Source organism: Protomyctophum bolini, assembly GCF_963924005.1.
Source record: "Protomyctophum bolini genome assembly, chromosome: 16".
Taxonomy (NCBI): domain Eukaryota; kingdom Metazoa; phylum Chordata; class Actinopteri; order Myctophiformes; family Myctophidae; genus Protomyctophum; species Protomyctophum bolini.
The window spans coordinates 15,815,909-15,834,899 of record NC_137877.1 but is presented as its reverse complement, the minus strand read 5'-3'; positions in this window follow the sequence as shown (position 1 = coordinate 15,834,899).

The following is an 18,991-nucleotide window of genomic DNA, read 5'->3' as shown; positions in this document are numbered from 1 at the left end:
GCACACACACACACACACACCTCCCTGTCGTCTGAAAGGGCTCCATTCTCCACCCCGCCGAGGGTATACCTGCATGCATGACATCTCTGTCGGGTGAAAACCTCATATGTCAAAAACTGTTAACTTTTCGAGGTTCAAAGTTAACGATAGCACGAGTAGCAGATTGACAAACTCGAAACACGGCACAAAGTGGATCTCCTTTACTTTTGATACTTGTGTCTGAAGCTGTAGTATAGCATATAGGGCGTTCATTTAAGAAAAAGGTTCCAATGTGGAGATAAGAGCTTTCAGCGACGGTGAGCAGGAAGACAGACGTGATGGGGGCGAGCTGCTACCTGGGACATCACAGCACCAGAGAGAGAGAGAGGGGTGGGGGCGAGCTGCTACCTGGGACATCACAGCACCAGAGAGAGAGAGAGAGAGAGGTGGGGGCGAGCTGCTACCTGGGACATCACAGCACCAGAGAGAGAGAGAGAGAGGTGGGGGCGAGCTGCTACCTGGGACATCACAGCATCAGAGAGAGAGAGAGGGGTGGGGGCGAGCTGCTACCTGGGACATCACAGCACCAGAGAGAGAGAGAGAGAGGGGTGGGGGCGAGCTGCTACCTGGGACATCACAGCACCAGAGAGAGAGAGAGGGGTGGGGGCGAGCTGCTACCTGGGACATCACAGCACCAGAGAGAGAGAGAGAGAGAGGTGGGGGCGAGCTGCTACCTGGGACATCACAGCACCAGAGAGAGAGAGAGAGAGGGGTGGGGGCGAGCTGCTACCTGGGACATCACAGCACCAGAGAGAGAGAGAGAGAGGTGGGGGCGAGCTGCTACCTGGGACATCACAGCACCAGAGAGAGAGAGAGAGAGGTGGGGGCGAGCTGCTACCTGGGACATCACAGCACCAGAGAGAGAGAGAGAGAGAGGTGGGGGCGAGCTGCTACCTAGGACATCACAGCACCAGAGAGAGAGAGAGAGACGTGGGGGCGAGCTGCTACCTGGGACATCACAGCACCAGAGAGAGAGAGAGAGGTGGGGGCGAGCTGCTACCTGGGACATCACAGCACCAGAGAGAGAGAGAGGGGTGGGGGCGAGCTGCTACCTGGGACATCACAGCACCAGAGAGAGAGAGAGAGGTGGGGGCGAGCTGCTACCTGGGACATCACAGCACCAGAGAGAGAGAGAGAGAGGTGAGGGCGAGCTGCTACCTGGGACATCACAGCACCAGAGAGAGAGAGAGAGGGGTGGGGGCGAGCTGCTACCTGGGACATCACAGCACCAGAGAGAGAGAGAGAGAGAGGGGTGGGGGCGAGCTGCTACCTGGGACATCACAGCACCAGAGAGAGAGAGAGAGAGAGGGGTGGGGGCGAGCTGCTACCTAGGACATCACAGCACCAGAGAGAGAGAGAGAGAGAGGGGTGGGGGCGAGCTGCTACCTGGGACATCACAGCACCAGAGAGAGAGAGAGGGGTGGGGGCGAGCTGCTACCTGGGACATCACAGCACCAGAGAGAGAGAGAGGGGTGGGGGCGAGCTGCTACCTGGGACATCACAGCACCAGAGAGAGAGAGAGAGAGAGAGAGGGGTGGGGGGGAGGGGTGTGACTCCTGTCTGTCCGTAACTCAATAGGCTACTGATGTAATATCGTTGCTGTCGGGCAGAATCCTCTTATCTCCATATTTTATTAACTTTATTTGTGCAGATTAACACTTGATCATACTACAGCGTCACACAAAAGTATATCAGATGTACAAGCTCGAAAGCTCGAGCTTGTAGATCTGCTACTTTTTATTTTATTTGAATCCTGAAAAGTTACATTTTGGGACATTCTACCTGACAGGGACGATATGACCCTCCCCCCCCCCCCATCTCTCTCTCTCTCTCTCTCTCTCTCTCTCTCTCTCACTCTCACTCTCACTGTGGAGCCATGACCAGATGGGCAGGCAGGCAGAACACACAGCACATCGACACATACACTAGGCGCATGCACAAAGCGCGTCTGCACAATCTTGGACTGTTCCCAATTCGACCATTTGCTATTTTAGAACATTGTGGAGAAATGTTGAAAATACTTCAAAAACGTACGATTTTTTATATATATACTTATTTATTTACTTATTTTTTCAGATGGGGGTCCGCGGCCAAATACATTTATTTTTGTCAGATGGGGGTCCGCGGCCAAATACATGTCACGAACAACTTTGAGAACCTCTGTCCTACGGTGAAACTTTGAGCACATCATCCGCCTCCTCCACACCAACGGTCCCTCCGCCAAGCCCCATCCACCCCCGCCCCCCATATGCGGTCTGTGCAACCTCGCGGTGAACTCGTGCAGCTAACTCCGAGTCATGCCTCTGTTATTGGAAACACCCCTCCGACGCTCCCATTAGCCGTGACGCAGAGATGATAGCTTGTGTTCTGCTGGGGGATATCCGTTTCCACCAACAGCAGGTCAGGATTGGCCTGGGAGGATGAGGAGGATGATGATGATGATGATGATGGGTCTGCCCTGGGAGCTGGGTTGCCAAGAAAAGGTAACAACACAGAAGAGAAGCAGTGGAGGAGAAAGAGGGACGTGGAGAGAAAACCCTAGACCGAGAGAGGAAGACGAGAGGCATTTGATGGTATCCCCGTCAACATCGCCGATATCACAGATGCAGAGGAAGCAAAGGGAAGCGGACGCAGGAAGTTAAGTCAGAGTAAGTTGAAACGGAAAAAAGAAAGACGGAGGGATGAAAGGAGAGAGGACAGAAGAACAGTTGTAGACGGGGCGACGCGATGAATCTTACAACAGGTGATGTGAAACAGGAGAGCACACAGGGCCGAAGACAAGGTGAGGCGAAGAAAGAGAGAGAGAGAGGGGCCCGGAACCAAAGCATGCCATGCAACAAATCACAGGAGTGGGACAGCCCAGGAGGGAGGGGAGTTCTGGGTGAGGTGAAAGCAAAACGTTGTTTCATCCTGTGTTGCCTGGCTTAGCATAAAACAACACCAGAGCCCTTTCATCCTTAGTACTTTAACGCACCACCATCACCTCAAGCCTTTACTTTATCATGGGTGGCCCTCTCCTGTTGACCCCCCCCACCACCACCACCACCAGCACCCTCGCCCGGCATTGCGAGCACTATAAGTGCTGTTAAGTGCAGTCCAGTATACAGTATCATATACGCTAGACGGAACAGCTATATGAATAAGGGAGAGTGTGGTCATGCAGCGAGCTGTCAGAGGGGGGTTGAAATCAAAAGAAAATGGGTCTCCTGTCACACTTTTGTGAGATAAGGACCACCCACATGGGGACCAGCCGAGGGACGAATAGCCCGCCACCACCATTATGCATACTTAAAGAGGGAGCCAGCCCATAACGCCCTCTGCCATAATGCTGTGGGGCATTTGATCGGCGAACCGTAGACAATGGAGGTAGGTGGTGCAGAAACGCATGCAGGATGAACAGAGACTGTACTGTTTCACCTCTGGTGAACAGTGCGTTACTTGTGATGGCCAATTACCAGAAACTCACGTGTAATACAAGAGATGAGGGAACACGCTGAACAACACAGTCAGAGTCATCAGGGCGCCCAAAGCGGCACCAACAAGCAGGGCAGTTGTCTTTGCGATTTTCCAGACGCCACGGTAGTCCTTTTCTTTCTACTATTGCCCTCGTTGTGTCTAAATACCAAATGACCATGTGCCTACTGTAGTGCTGATGTGTGTGTTGTAGATGTAGAGGTCTTTGGGTTTTTTCTCTTCCGGCCAGTTGGAGGTCGAGCTGCCTGCGTGCCTTGCGTCACATGTCTTCAGTAAGGAAGTAGCGTACTGTGTAGACAACAAGACAGAAAGAAACTAGATAAAGTGCCAATGTTCACGTAAATTGCACGCTGGGTTCATGATTTGAGGCTTTTTGTTCAAAATGGGCCAATCCGGCAAACTTTGAAAGCCAATGTTAGCCAATTAAGATATTTGGACAGAATCTGGAGAAGTAATAGCGAAAAATGTTTTTCAAAAGTTGGCCTCCTGGTGGCGCTATAACAGGCCGTTCTGGAAATTTGGGGCAGAGGTTCATCATTGGAATTCAGGGAGTGTGCGTGCAAATTTTCGCACCGACCCGGTTAACGGTGCCGGGGATTAGCTGGTAACAGACGGACACACACACACACACACACACACACACACACACACGGACAGAGTTCAAAACATACTCTCAACCCATGCCTTCGGCTTGGTGGAGACAATAATAAGGATAATCATAAAAGGCCAAGACCCTGAAAAAGGGCTAGGGAGAAGCAACATGCTTAACCTGTGGCCGGAGCGATGAAGTCATGTACTGTACTTCATTCCTGGGTCGTTTGCTTTCATTCATGTGGCCTGACTCACTCCACATTTACACAGTGAATCAGCAACCAGAGTGAAACATCACAGTTTTTAAGGCATGGTGGCTGAACACAAGTTTGGAAAACTTGTGTCTTGCCAGATGAGTCCAATTATGGCAGATATGCCAGTAATTATGGAAGTGAACAGCTACAGTATAAACAGTGACTGTTACTAAAGGCATTTCAATTTAACCACTTTCGACCTTGCATCCCTATTTGGGGGCATGTTATTGGGCAAAGATTGTCAAAGAAATGAATAGGATTCTTCATGCATTGCAGCTCGGGTCTCTCCCCAGGTTGGCAGAGGGAGAGTAGCGCCCATGCAGGATCACAGCTTAGTCGTAGACCATATTAACACGGTGGCCATCTTGCCTCTAAGTTAATGGCAGGGTGGCAACTATAGCCGTGATTTGCAATTGACAGCCCATACATCCAAAAAGAAAGTCTGATTGTATAAAACAATGTCAACTTCACCAACATTGCAGCTGTACGAAAAGCTTGAATTATCCTATTTCTATCTGCAAAGTGTTTGTTTCATAAAAAACCACCATAGACATGTTATGGGCTATACTATCCTATATATATATATATATATATATATATATATATATATATATATTTGGCCTTGACATGAAAACGTTTGAGAAACACTGCGTACGTTTTTGTCCACTCAAGCACAGCCCTCTGCTAGCTCCCCTGGAATGGAATTGTGAGTCAAGAGCTATACAAGGACGGCCCGCCGCTGAGTGATGGGAGGACATTACTCACTCACGCACTGGCGCAAAAGAATCAAACTGGCAACTGGCCAATCACAGGCAATATTTTCCCAACCCTTAGGTTGTCACCGCAAACAAGACGGATAATGCCATTCAATAGCATTTTGCATATACCTCATTGTGAACCCGAGGGCCCCTCGAGGCAAGCTCTCAATACCACACAATATAGACACGCACGCACGTGCGCACACACACACACACACACACACACACACACACAAACAGCTTTAACATATTTTACATATCCCCCCCCCCCTGTCGCCCAATAGCCTTTTGAGGCTTAGAACTTTATTAGAATCATAAAATACCATGGGATATTTTATAGTAAGTTTAAAGGCTACGAAAACCATAACAAACAAGTTATGTAGGCTCATAAATGAAGGACGGATAAATGTGGAAGAGTTCACATGTCTCCAGAAGGGACTTGGCCAGTGGCCCTTCATGGTGGCTGGAGGCCGTCCAGGTCTTTTGAAGGTTCATCATCAGTGGTGGAAAAATGTCTCACATTGTTTACTTAAGTAATAATATCAATACTGCATTGTAGAAATACTCTGTTTTAGAAGTAAATGTCCAGAATAAAAAAAATTACTTAAGTAAAACTAAGTACATCATACAATTCAATTCAATTTTCAATTCAAAGGGCTTTATTGGCATGAGAAAACATACGTTTACATTGCCAAAGCAGAAAGAACAATACAACGATACAGTAATACAATCAGAACAAACATTATGTACTTTGAAGGTCAGAATCTTCAATAGATCAACTTCTGTGTACCAAGATCACTTGATGCAGGTATAGTGCAGGAATATACACAATGATTAGTCTTTAGGGTGGTTGTGTTCCATTTGATATCCTTCTCCTATCACAGCAACTCACAAATCTTGCTGCTGTGTTTGCACATTGTTGTACTTCGCCCAGCAGATATGGGAGTTTTTTGTCATTGGTCATGTTTTCAAAATCTCCGTGTGTGGTTGTAATCTGTGGGAAGTATGTGTCTCTGATGTCTTGGTACAATGGACAGATGGTTAGGAAGTGTAGCTCGGTTTCCACTTCGTTTAGTGTGCAGTGGGTGCATAGTCTGTCTTCTCTCGGGATACAGGTCTGCCTATGACGGCCTTTCTCGATCGCGAGACTGTGCTCACTGAGTCTGTACCTAGTTAAGATTTTTCTTTGTTTTGGGTCGGTCACGGTGCTCAGGTATTCTGCCACTGTGTATTCTCTGTTTAGGGCCATTCTAGTTTACTCTGCTTTTGTGTTGCTTCTTTCCAATGTGTCAGATAGTTTTCCCTTTGCTGTTTTATAATTTGGTTTAGTCCAATGGGTTTTCTATCTCGTGACTCTGTTTGTGTTTGTGCCCGGAGTTCCAGGGCCAGCTGGCTGAGGGGGCATCTCTCTAGAGTTTCACTGTGTGTGAGTGTCTTGTTATGGAGTGCATCTAGGTCACTTTCTTTTAGGTGGTTGTAGAACTTAAGTGCTCTCTTTTTTATTTTGATTATGAGTGGGTATCGTCCTAATTCTGCCCTGCATGCATTATTTGGTGTTTTTCGCTGGGTACGGAGAATGTATGAGAATGTATGAACATCATACATACTGTATATTAGTGTCTCTTTCTCTCGTCCGGCCCTCTCCTCCTCCACGGCCTCGATGTACGGCACTCGTGAGGAGCACCAAGTTGAGACTGGTGTCTTACAAGGAGGCTAATTTCCAAATTTGCCAAAGGTTTAGCAGAAGATAGAATGTGACTGGCCATTTACAGATCATCTCTAATGGGAATACATTTAAAAAAAATTGAAACCAGAACTACAGTTGATGGAACAGGTCTTTTTGAGTTGTGCAACCACTCCAAGGAACAGCAATATCCGTCCCGTGTCCCTGCGTCCCTGTGTCCCTGTGTCCCTGCGTCCCTGCGTCCCTGCGTCCCTGTGTCCCTGCGTCCCTGTGTCCCTGTGTCCCTGCGTCCCTGCGTCCCTGTGTCCCTGCGTCCCTGTGTCCCTGCGTCCCTGTGTCCCTGCGTCCCTGTGTCCCTGCGTCCCTACTGTTGTGCTAGAAACAGAGAGAGAGATAGTGTTGCACTGTTGCCTGCTAATAATAATGTGGAGTGTGCATGAGAGGGAGGGAGAGAGAGAGAGATAGAGAGAGAGAGAGAGTTGTCTGATAATTCCCCCACACATTAACTATGCGGGGTGGCTCGCCGGAACTGGGACGGCACCCTGGGTGCGTTCCTGTAGGTCTGGAAGTTCCGGGGACCCCCACACGGAGTTGCACCACTCAGTTCACACGGGTGTGATTTTTCTTTTTCCCAAGCCTAATGCTTGCACTGCTGCAGCTGATTAAAGCTGGGATTCACCTGGTGCTAGTTAAAAACAAGTAAAAAAAAAAACATAGGACGCAATTTAAAAGTTGTCTCCTCCTGCACTGTTTTGATTCCCCGGTTGCCAGGGCGGGGCTCCCTTCCATTACTGCCGTTGTCGTGGGTGCAGGGTCGTGCTTTTAAGCTTTGAAGATGCACAGGGTAGATATGACAAAGACATTATACATTTAATAACTTTTTAACAAATTTTCCAAAATAAATACATTCATAGCAGAAATAGCCGAGCTCGCAGATCAGCTATTTCCACAACTTTGGAAAATTCATTTTTCAACATGGGAACGATTATGACGAATGTGCAAAAGAATTGCGATTACCTACATTAATTGTGATTAGGCGATTATGCAATGATTGTGACAGGTCTAGTCCCAACGGCATCCCCCCACACACACAGGTGGCTTTAGCCAGGGTTTGACTGTACAGTATGCTGCCCCCAGGGATGTGATGAGAGCAAGTGCCCAAGCATGTCCCTGAATCTACCACATCCCCACAGAGCGCCTGGAGTTTGGGTGGGTGGCTCATTTTGTTGCTGCCGGGCATGCAGAAACCTCTTATCTCCATAGTTGTAACTGATTTATTTGTATTTTTTTCCCGTAAATTTATGACATCACAGCAGATCTGCAAGTTTGTAGATATCCTGAAAAGTAACAGTTTTGGACATACAAGTATTTCCAACCGACAATTAGATTTTTTGCCAAAACATTTTTTTTCTCTACCCCCGGAGCTTCTCCAGTTATTTCCACATGCACAATTTGTCTTTATGAAATCGGGAGCTTGGCACGACGGCCCCTGCTCGGCTTAAAGATGTCATGACCGCGGGCCCCAAACTTAGCACGCAGTAGAAGTGCTTATTACGCGTCGTGTTGTGCATTCGTTTCTGACACAGCCAAGGGGAGAGCCTGGCGTGGCTCGAATCCCAGTGATGCAGGGCTCGTGTGTGTGTGTGTGTGTGTGTGTGTGTGTGTGTGTGTGTGTGTGTGTGCGCGCGTGTTTTTTGTTTTGTTATGTTTTTCCTAGCTCACCACAACAGTTTGTAAGAGAACCTGGTGAATTTCCACGAAACCTCGGCATGAACCCTGCCACTTATAACCATGAGAGACATGCACCCCCGTTTCGGGGAGAGGCCAGCATCTGATAAACACAGAGAGAAGCAAAAAAGGAGGAAAAAAGTGAAGGGGGAAAAAAAGAAAGGGAGAAAAAAAAACGACAGGAAAATAGGAAAACAAGGCTGGCACTTCCAGCAGGTTTATTTGAGGCCGTGCCAGCGATCGCTTGGATGGGGGGATGGCGTCTAAAGCCCGCAGATGGGCTGAGGGCGCACAAAAGGGGTCGTGACAAGTAGACATGGCATTTCAAAGCCCCCTCGCTTCTTCTCTGGAGTCTGGGAGATAAAGGAAAAGCGAAATCGGATTATTTACTCCCCGGATCCTGAACTCAGTTGGGGCAGAGTGGAGACAGTGCCTGGGAACGATTTGCCCATGCCATTATCCCAATCCATTAAGGACTAGAATTGCAGGCCACGCTCCGAGTCCCGCCATGTTCCATCTTGAGGATGAAAAGACGAATGCTTTACAGCTAGATTCTCTCTCTCTCTCTCTCTCTCTCTCTCTCTCTCTCTCTCTCTCTCTCTCTCTCTCCCCCCCGTCAGGTCTACAGTAGATTGTTGTCTTGACATCAACTGCTTGCTAACATTTTTAACCAGATCTGTAACAAGTACTGTACATTCACACTAAAAGCAGTGGTTCTCAAACATTTTCATTTCAAGGACCCCCATAACTCTGAGACTGAACAAATGGAACCAAATCAATAGCTACATTATAGTTACAGACTTGTAACGGTCCATTTGGAACCCTAAGGACCCCCTCGACCCCACTTTGAGACCCCACTTTGAGAACCACTGCCAGTGTGTGCACGTGTGCATTTGCATGCAAGTGAATACATGCATATGCGTATGCGTGTGCATGCTTGCACGTGTACATTATGTGTGTGTGTGTGCATTCAAATTCTCAAATTCTGCCTAAACCGGACCCTACCCTATGCTAATTAGCCGGGCCGCTTAGGAACCAGTTAGTGCCGGGAGTGAATTTTCAGGCTTGTTGAGAACTGTGCATGTGTGAAAGTGTGCGTAGATATGCGCGCGTGCGGCGTGCATGTTTGTGCTCACATTCATGTGTGTTCTCACCTGCCAAAGTTTCAAGCATCAATCCCCAACCGTTGGGAAAGAATAAGCCCAAAATCAACCGAATATATTCCTGGTCATCTTCTTGTTTGTTGAGTTAGAAAATATTATCACGGCGTATATACAGTGAGCTGCTCTGCAGCAATTACCACAAATGGTGGGTTTTAGCTTTCACAGAGCACCACATCTATTGTACGTGGGTTGCATTTGGAGCAGGCAGAACGAACGCAGGGATGTGAAGGTTCAGCAGTGATATTATAGTCAGACCCCTGTCCCCCTCAAACCCACCCCCTCACCCCCACAGTAACACAAACACAGAATGTAATGGAAACCACATTAGATCCTTTAAACTTTGATAGATTTGCTTTTGAACACACAATGCCATATTACTTATTTTACCATTTGGATGGATTTCTCCCTATGAACTTTGAGGGAGTGGGGGCTGCACCATTGCAGCTCAAATCCTATACAGCGTGATTTGCCCTCCTCGGGTTTAAGCTGGATCACAGTTAACAGCGATGCGACCCGGAGGCAGGTTTTATAAAAGGCCGCAACGAGCTGCGGTCCTGTGAAAGGGCCCATCCGGAGTGGCTATTTTACAGGGGCGCTGTGTGTTCCGCCAAGGCCTCAGCAGTCGGAGATATATTGCGGAAACGCAACGGAACGCCAGACTGCGGTTTTCCTTCAGTTCATTGTTTGACACTTTTCTGACTTTGGCTCTCGCTGCATGCAGAGCCCAGGCCGGGGCCGCCTGGGCCCAGGCTGTGTGACTTGTTGTGTGGTTTTGCAGCGTCTCCAGGGCTTCCTGGTCAAGAGGACAACAAGGCTGGGGGAGAGGTAGCGCTCTGCATGGAGCACAGGAGGCAGCCGCCCCAGTCTGGGGTTTACGACAACAAAGGACAAATATCCACAGGAGATGAAAGCGGACGCTAAGACTCATCCGTTTGTCTCCGCGACCACGTTGGAGGGAACCGAGTTTAATGTGCGACAGGAAGGCTGCACACTGGGAAATCTGGAGTTGATCCTTAGCCTCTGCAGTTGCGAATGGATACATGAACACACTATACACTACTGAGCATTTGCAGTGTGTGACACACAAAGAGGAAGGGGGGGTTTAAATATAGAATGAGGACATGACGGCTGGTCTGTTCCATTAGCTGTGAAGTTTCACAATGCTTTTTGCATAACTAACTGCCACTTGGGAAAGGACAATTCATCACTTGAGGGAAACTTGAAAGACTGTTCAACTTCAGTCTGAAGTTGCTTCAGTCTGAAGCTGAATATTATGGCAGGCAACACGTCTGCAGATACAGCAATAGGGGGTCTCATGGCAGGGGAAACCGTCCAGAGTGATAGTGGTAATGCAGACCCCCTGAAGCACAGGGGGAACAAATTTCACTGCGGTAACGTGTGTGACAAATCGTACGACTTTGTCTTTGACTTTGAAGCACAAAAAGTCCAATGGTCATCTTGCTTTTTTTATTTTTTTTCTTTTTGAAGTGGTTACTGTAGCTATGTTTTGCCATAACGATCAAAATCTACAAAGTAACTAGTAACTAACGTTTTAAAATAAATGTAGTGGAGTAAAAGTGCAATATGTTTTGCCTCTGAGATGTAGTGGAGTAGACATAAAAGTACTGGAAATTTGACATACTCAAGTAAAGTAGAAAAAATTGTACTTATGTACAGTACTTAAGTAAATGTAAAAAGGTCTGTCGCTCCGGCGTGCAAAGGGTTATGGGAAATTGAGTCCCTATTGTTTACAATGGCGAATCGGCCGGAGGAAGAAGCCGTGCGCTGCCCGGTCTGTTGTTGTGATCGCCGCTATGGAATACTTTTACACTACAACAAGCAATTACACCGGTTTAAAGTGGATTTTCATGGCAAGCAACTAAACTTCAAAGGTAACTTTAAACATAGGCAGTCTAGCCTGAAAGAACAACAAAATCTCCCTTTAGGCCAGGGAGGGCTCCCCTTTGTTTTAAGCCACTGGTTCTCAACATGGGGTCTGGGGACCCTTGCAGGTCTGTAACTCAAGAGAGTCCGTTCAGATGGAAGCAAATGGTCACTAGTTCCCTTTGTAGAGTTCGCAGATGATTTTGCTCACGCAGGCATACATGCACACACGCACGCACATAAATATGCACGCGCACACACACACACACACACACATCACTAGCACGCGCGCGCACACACACATGAAGTGGTGCATGGATCTTCCAACTTGGCCTCCTCAGAAGAAAACGCACAGCTCCAGCAATCTTTTGAACTCTTATCTGCAAGCACAGGACGTGCCAAGAGCAGTACAGTTATGTCTGTTCTGACAGGATCGCTGAATGGAAATCTCATCCCCGTATAACTGCATCACATCCCGCCCACAATGCCAAACTATCCCCCGGGAGAGGGAGAGCGCCAATGGGACGCAATTACATTTATAGAGTCGGATTCAAGCTCCACATCCTCTCTCGGGTACGGGAATCGGTGCCTTTGTAGTCTGGAAAGGTCCGCCTCGGTCCAACTTGGCAGCGAGGAGACAATACTTTGATGTGCTGCAGGGAGAGTCAAATTGAACCTGTGTTTATGACTCCGTAAATCCAGCCCAGAGAGCTGAGGAGAGACACTGGGGACGCTCAGGAGAGAGAGAGAGAGAGACATGTGCCTGTTAGAACCTGGACTGTATCATAACGTCTGTCTGTCGGTCATTATGTTATTTTTGTACTTTCCGTAAATTAACGCCCTACTTCTACTTGACCGTACTACAGCGTCACAGAAGCATCAAAAGTAGCAGATCCACAAGCCCACAAGTTTTGAGCTTGTAGATCTGCTGTGTTTTTTTATTTGAATCCTGACAAGTTACAGTTTTGGACATGACGTTTCCGCGCCGAATCCGACAGAGACGTCTCGGTCGGGCAAAAACATTGTAACTTCATTTTTGTACTGTTTTTGTAGTATTTTAATAAATTAATGATATTGCTCATCCGTTTAATCACGTTTTTCTATGGGTTTTAACCGTTTTATACATATTTTACCACGTATTAAGATCCACAGGATGATTTTTTATCCTCCCCAGAAAAGTTTGCAGAGGTACAGCACCGACGATAGGATGCATAAACGAATACAGAAATGAATGTTGTTGTCTAAAAGTGACATCACTGCATGGTTCTGAGACCGCAACAGAAGTTGCCTGGACCTGACTGGCACACAGCTAGGGCTTGAGGCTGGCAGATGCCTGCCAAGTTAACGGCCTTCGCGATCCGTTGCATGTGACAAAACCCAGGAACCTAGAAATGCAAGAACCAATGAAAAAAAAAGGGAAAAAAAGTGTCACACTGAATCAAAATCCAGCAGCCCTCCAGTTGGGTAAAGGCGTCGGGTGGCACTGAGCCGTTTCGTTTCGAAATGTTGACAAAGACGGCTCAAAATATGCCAACGTGAGCCACTGAGAAATCCATATTTTGACATTACAAGAGGTTCTGTTCAAGAGTCTTTTGTAAGGGTTGTTGTTTTTTCACGCCATCTGGCGTTTGTTGCCAAGCGTCTGAGGTAAACAGCCGGGGCCCCGTGATGTCATCGAAACTGAGGCTAGGTTATTATGAGCTCTCCAAAGCCACCTTAGTTCGATAATTTATATGCGTTTCATACAATCAGTCTTATGTTGCACGGAGGGGAAAAACATCTCGTGAAGTACGTATTTGTAGCTGGCCTGGGTTGGAACTGATTTAAGGAGGGTAAGGTGCCCGCCGCATGCCGTGTGAAAACGGGACCCCGCTGTTCCTCCGGCTCTCGCTGCCCGAGACCATGCTATGACTCACTGCTGCTCTCCAGGAAACTCTCTCTCTCTCTCTCTCTCTCTCTCTCTCTCTCTCTCTGCATTTAATCAGTGGGGGAAAGTAAGTACATTTACTCCAGTGCTGTACTTACTTTGAGGTACTTTTACTTCAGTTGGGTATTCGCATTTTTCAATATTTTATACTGCAACTCGAGTACACCATAGAGGAAAATTATTGTACTTCTGTATTCCACTGCAATTGACTGGCAGCTTTAGTTAGTAGTTACTTTGAGGATTACGATTATTAATAGGCCTACAATAACGAAGTAAGGCAAATTTTATACTACAGTATTCAATTTACAATTTTGGCATTTAGCAGACACTCTGAATCCAGAGCGACTTATACAGTAAGCAAGAACAAAATACATGGTGATACATCAAAACATAAAAAAGTCATGCATGAATCCTACGCAAGCTTAAGAACAGTGGGATATCTATGTAAGGAAGAAATATGTGTACACTATAGAGTGCTATGTCTACATAAAGTGCTATTTAAGTTACATAAGTTGAGCCTATGCATACGCCTGTGGGATCTACAACATCACAACGCGCCACATCACAGTATATTTTGATGTCAATACTTTTGTAAGTTAAATGTTACTACAGAAGGTTTACTCACAATAGAGTATTCTTACATTGTGGTATTTGCACTTTTACTTGAAGTAGAAAACCTTCTTCCACCACTGGATGCATTTAACCCACTTTTCATTTCAGTTTATTCACAGCTGTCTGTCTGTAACGACTGCTTCTCCTTCGTTCAAAATAGGCTTGTTTTCGCTACTTTTGGAACCATTTGAGCTTTGTAAGAAGAATCTCCCCTAAATGGAGTTGGAGGCTCACAACAAGCGCTTTGGCATTAGTGAGCCGGCGTTGGCACGCACGCACAACGTACAGTCACTGCACGATGGCACAGTCTACTGTTGCGCTGCCAAGGAACAACATTGAGCCGGGTCAAAATCAATGCAAATATTGCTTCAGTAGACAAATCAGCGTGTCGGTTTAACGCGGTCTAGGAAAACACATAGCCGTACACGAACATGTGCAAATGTAACACACATGTGGATGCGTGCGCGCACACAGACACACCCGTGACTCGGAGCTGTAGCCATGTCTTTCTGTACAGTTAACCACTTGTGCCCTATAGGCTATACTTTCCCTATAACGTCTCTGTCGGTGGAAAGCTCATATCTCATATCTCCAAAACAGATTCAAATTCAAAAACAGCAAAAGTAGCAGGTCTACAAGCTCTAAATGTGGCATGAGCTTCTGGATCTGCTATTGATGCTTTTGTTTTTGTGTGACGCTGTATGTAATTTACAAAAGAAAAAAAACAGTTGGACTATGGAGATAAGAGGTTTCTGCGTCAACGCTATACTTTGTTGTAACCAATAGCCGATATACAAGCTCACAACATGGAACTGCTATTTTCACTAGCTGAAAATGTTTGTTTTGTGCTTTTCACATAATGACTTGAACAAAACAGGCCAAGCTGGTGGCGTGTCAACCCGGGAGGACGGTCTGTGTTCCTTGAACAGTGTCACTGTTGTCGCTCACCGACACCCCTCCCCCCTCCACCCAGACCCCCCCCCCCCCCCTCATTTATCTGTCCCAGCGTCCAGTCTCCTCCCTTCAGGTCCTGTGGTGTGGCTACCATTGTGTGTTCAAATTCACTTCCAGTGTGTGTGTGTGTGTGTGTGTGCGTGTGCGTGTCTGTGTGTAAACCACGGCTCCATGCATGTAGTAAAATGTTCATGCCTGGACTGAAACCAACAAACAGTCATCACGTCGAGGCAGTGTGTGCGAGACTGATTCCAGAAGAATGGATATAATTATTTACGTCTAGTCCAATCGGCAACAAAAGGCTAACGTGCCTCAGTTCGGGCCCTAGCTCCGATAACGTGGACTCCACGCACGCACACACACGCACACACACACACACACACACACTTAACGTGTTCGACGACGGGTGTTTAAGAAAACAATGAAAAATATTATTCAGCGTGAACGCATGCGGGCCATGACGAAAACCTGAGTCATGAGCGTTGTCTTCTAACACGACCTCCCATCTATCTTCCCGGGCCCTTTTATGACGTTTTCTTGGAAAAAATAACGTGGGTCGACTTCGCTTGGATGCAAGAGCCCACCTCCTGGGGATCATTTGGCTCAATCAATCTTGTTATTAATTAATCATAATATTTTCTCTGGTCTCTACACCAGATGGAAACTCTTTGCTAAAAGACTGGAACTTCCATTATCGAAGCCGATGATGACTGCTGAGTTGACGTATTGGAGTCCGTGTTCACGTGACGGTGATGATGGTGCCTGTGCCATGTGTGTGTGTGTGTGTGTGTGTGTGTGTGTGTGTGTGTGTGTGTGCGTGTGTGCACGTGTGCGTGTCCTGTTTTTTTTTCCTGTTTCTGAATGACGTGCGTTTTTCAATGTCATCAGTAGATGTTAAAAAGCCTCACAACCCAGCAGACAGTTATATGGTTCCCTCGTTAAGACCTGAGGCCGGTCCTTCAACTTCTGAATCACACCTTCAAAAATATCAGATGTACAAGCTTGCAGCGGCACAAAGTGACACGCTGCGACGCTCAAATCTAAAATGACATGGATGCTTTCCAAGCGTTGCAGATACAGTAACTGATTCCCCTGCATCATATTTAAGCGTTTTTTTGCTCAAAAATGGCGGAAAATCTGAGGCCAGAGCTTACTGATCAAAGTGACAGATGTGTTCTCCATGAGTCAAACGATAGTGCCCCTTTTGGCCAATTGGAGTAAGACTGGTTTCAGTGCTATTTGGCATGACCCTCTACCGTAGCCTACTGTACAATTTCACAAACATGTGATGCTGCATGTATGTATGCTGCAAGCTATACTTAATTGTCTGCTTTTGCTTTTAACTGTGTTTTGTGTCAACTGTTTTTAAGTTGTTGTACGGCGACCTTGAGTGCCCTGAAAGGCGCCTTATAAAATATATTATTATTATTATTATTAATATTATTAGAAGAAGACTTTTCATGAAACTGCAATTTTCATTTGCTCATAAAATGAGGAGACGCATACCGGTATGTGTATATCGAAGTTGTATTACTGACGGTCAAACGGTTCATATATGCTCTGTGGCTTTGTATATGTTGTACCCGACTGCCAGTGTGAACACAGCCTAACTCCCCAAATATTTTCCTTTTCTCCCCCGTTTCTATTTTTTTTAAATAGAATAATTTAACCGTTCCTCTTATGAACACCATGAGGAAAACGGTCCTCACAAAGAGAGACAATAGACTCTGGATTCCGTCTAACAGCCTCTCTCTCTCTCTCTCTCTCTCCATTGCTCCCTCCAGACTTCTCGGGGAACTACCTCCACCTGGATGCGGGCGCCCACACCCAGCGGCAGCGGGCCCGCCTGCTGAGCCCTGAGGTGGCCCCCGAGCGGGGGCCCCTGTGCCTCCTCTTCTACTACCGGTATGTGTATATCGAAGTTGTATTACTGACGGTCAAACGGTTCATGAGCTACTGTATGCCTGTTCAAAGTTTGCATTTTCAATTGCATTTTGCAATTGCATTTTCAAATGAGTGCTATATCGCCACCCTTTGGCCAATGTTCGTGGGCTTCACGTCCTCACCGTTTAGTCCTCTACCCTATTGCCAAGTTTTGCAAAAAACAACTGCACGGTTAAGCCAGAACTGCTATTTTTGGCAGAAGAAGAAGAAGAAGGGACCAAAATGACCCTTTCAGGCTTTGTCCCTTATAATAATAATTTGTTGTACATAATTCAGATCAAGTCAGCTTCAAGAACATTTTTTTCTAAATGGATTGTTTCCTTATAGATTGCCAAAATCCTCATGGTACATTTACAGTGAAATGCCATAATACCCAGCCTGAAGAAAGCGCTTCGCTGTTCCAATGTTCCATGTTGTGTTAGAAGCGCCAGCTAAAACCAACTGCATTCCACCCACTACTTCTTACTTCCTATATCTCTTCCATTCATGGATCAAAAATAGCCCTTTGACTCATTCCGTGGCACCCGCCACTTCTGTTTACGCTTTCCCCTTTCTTCCATACCGGAATATTGTACGGCTCTTCACACCAAACAGCTCCAAAAAATGTTCCGATAAAATCAACACCGGAGTATGGAGGTTTGGAAATAAGGCTTGAAGGCAAGGGGTTTGGGGCAAATGGGGCTGGACTGTGCGTGGTACTCGCTTAAGTACATGTTGTCTTTCAGCAACACGGGGCTAAAGATAACTGGCCCCAACGAAACATGCCAGAGAAAGCTTTTGTCACACTCAGAATGTGTGGTTTTCCTCACGGCAGTGTGTTGGAAAGCCAGGGGCACATGTCGTCGCCGTCGGGGCAGAACCCTCCTATCTCCATATTCTAACTTTGTGTTTTTTTCATAACTCGGATCATACTACAGCGTCACACAAAAGCACACAAAAGTAGCTGCAGTTCCACATGTAAGCTCAAAATGCGGCACTTCGAGCTGTTACTTGTTTTGCTAGCTTTCTTTTTGAATTTGGAGTTTTGAACCCTGAAAAGTAACAGTTTTGGACACATGAGGTTTCCACCCGACAGATACAATATGCAGGAACCATCTGGAAATAAGAGCAGAATTCTTCTCTTATGTGCACGCTCAAGCTCCATGTTCACGTTGACGCTCTAAAATATTCATCTGGTTCTCTTGTGTAGTGCAACAAACAAAACTGCAAACAAGACCGTACAGTAGTTACTTTGTCTCTTTTAACATTCTAGTGGTTGTCAAACCTTTCATATTAACCACTTAATCCAAATTTTATGCGTTGGCTATTAAAAAGATATACAAGCTCACAGCATGCCACTTCATGCCAGCTGCTGCAAGCCTGTATATTATGCTGTGTTTGAATTATGTTGAATAATTCTCTTATGGGGGTCCCTGGCACAAGATATTTTCAGATCGGCGTCCGTAGCCAAACACATCAACACATCATTTTGAGGGGTCCTCGATGACATGGAAACAGTTTGAGAACCACTGCTCTAAAATGCCAGACACATGCTGGGTGCATATGTGCATGCAGCGTTTTAGATATTTATAGTACAGATCGGTGGGCCACGACACTATATCATTACTCTGCAACAAATCAGCGTGCCAAGGCCACAGCCAGAGCCCAACCTGTAATATGGGTGACAGTATTAGTGTCTCTGTGTGGTTTGGACAGTGGTGGAAAAAGTACTGAAATGTTTTACTTAAGTAAAATTATCAATACTGCCATGTAAAACTACTCCGCTACAAGTCCGGAATTCGAAATGTAGGCTACTTGAGTAAAAGGACTGGCATCAAGTATTGGCATCAAAATGTACCAAAAGTAAAAGTACTCATACAGAATGTCTCATTTCAAGTTCTAGAATGTCTACAAATATTTTGAACAGTGTCAAAAGCAGATCTACAAGCTTGTATAGCGGCTATTTTCAAATGGCCGAATAGGGCTGACGTGGTTATAAT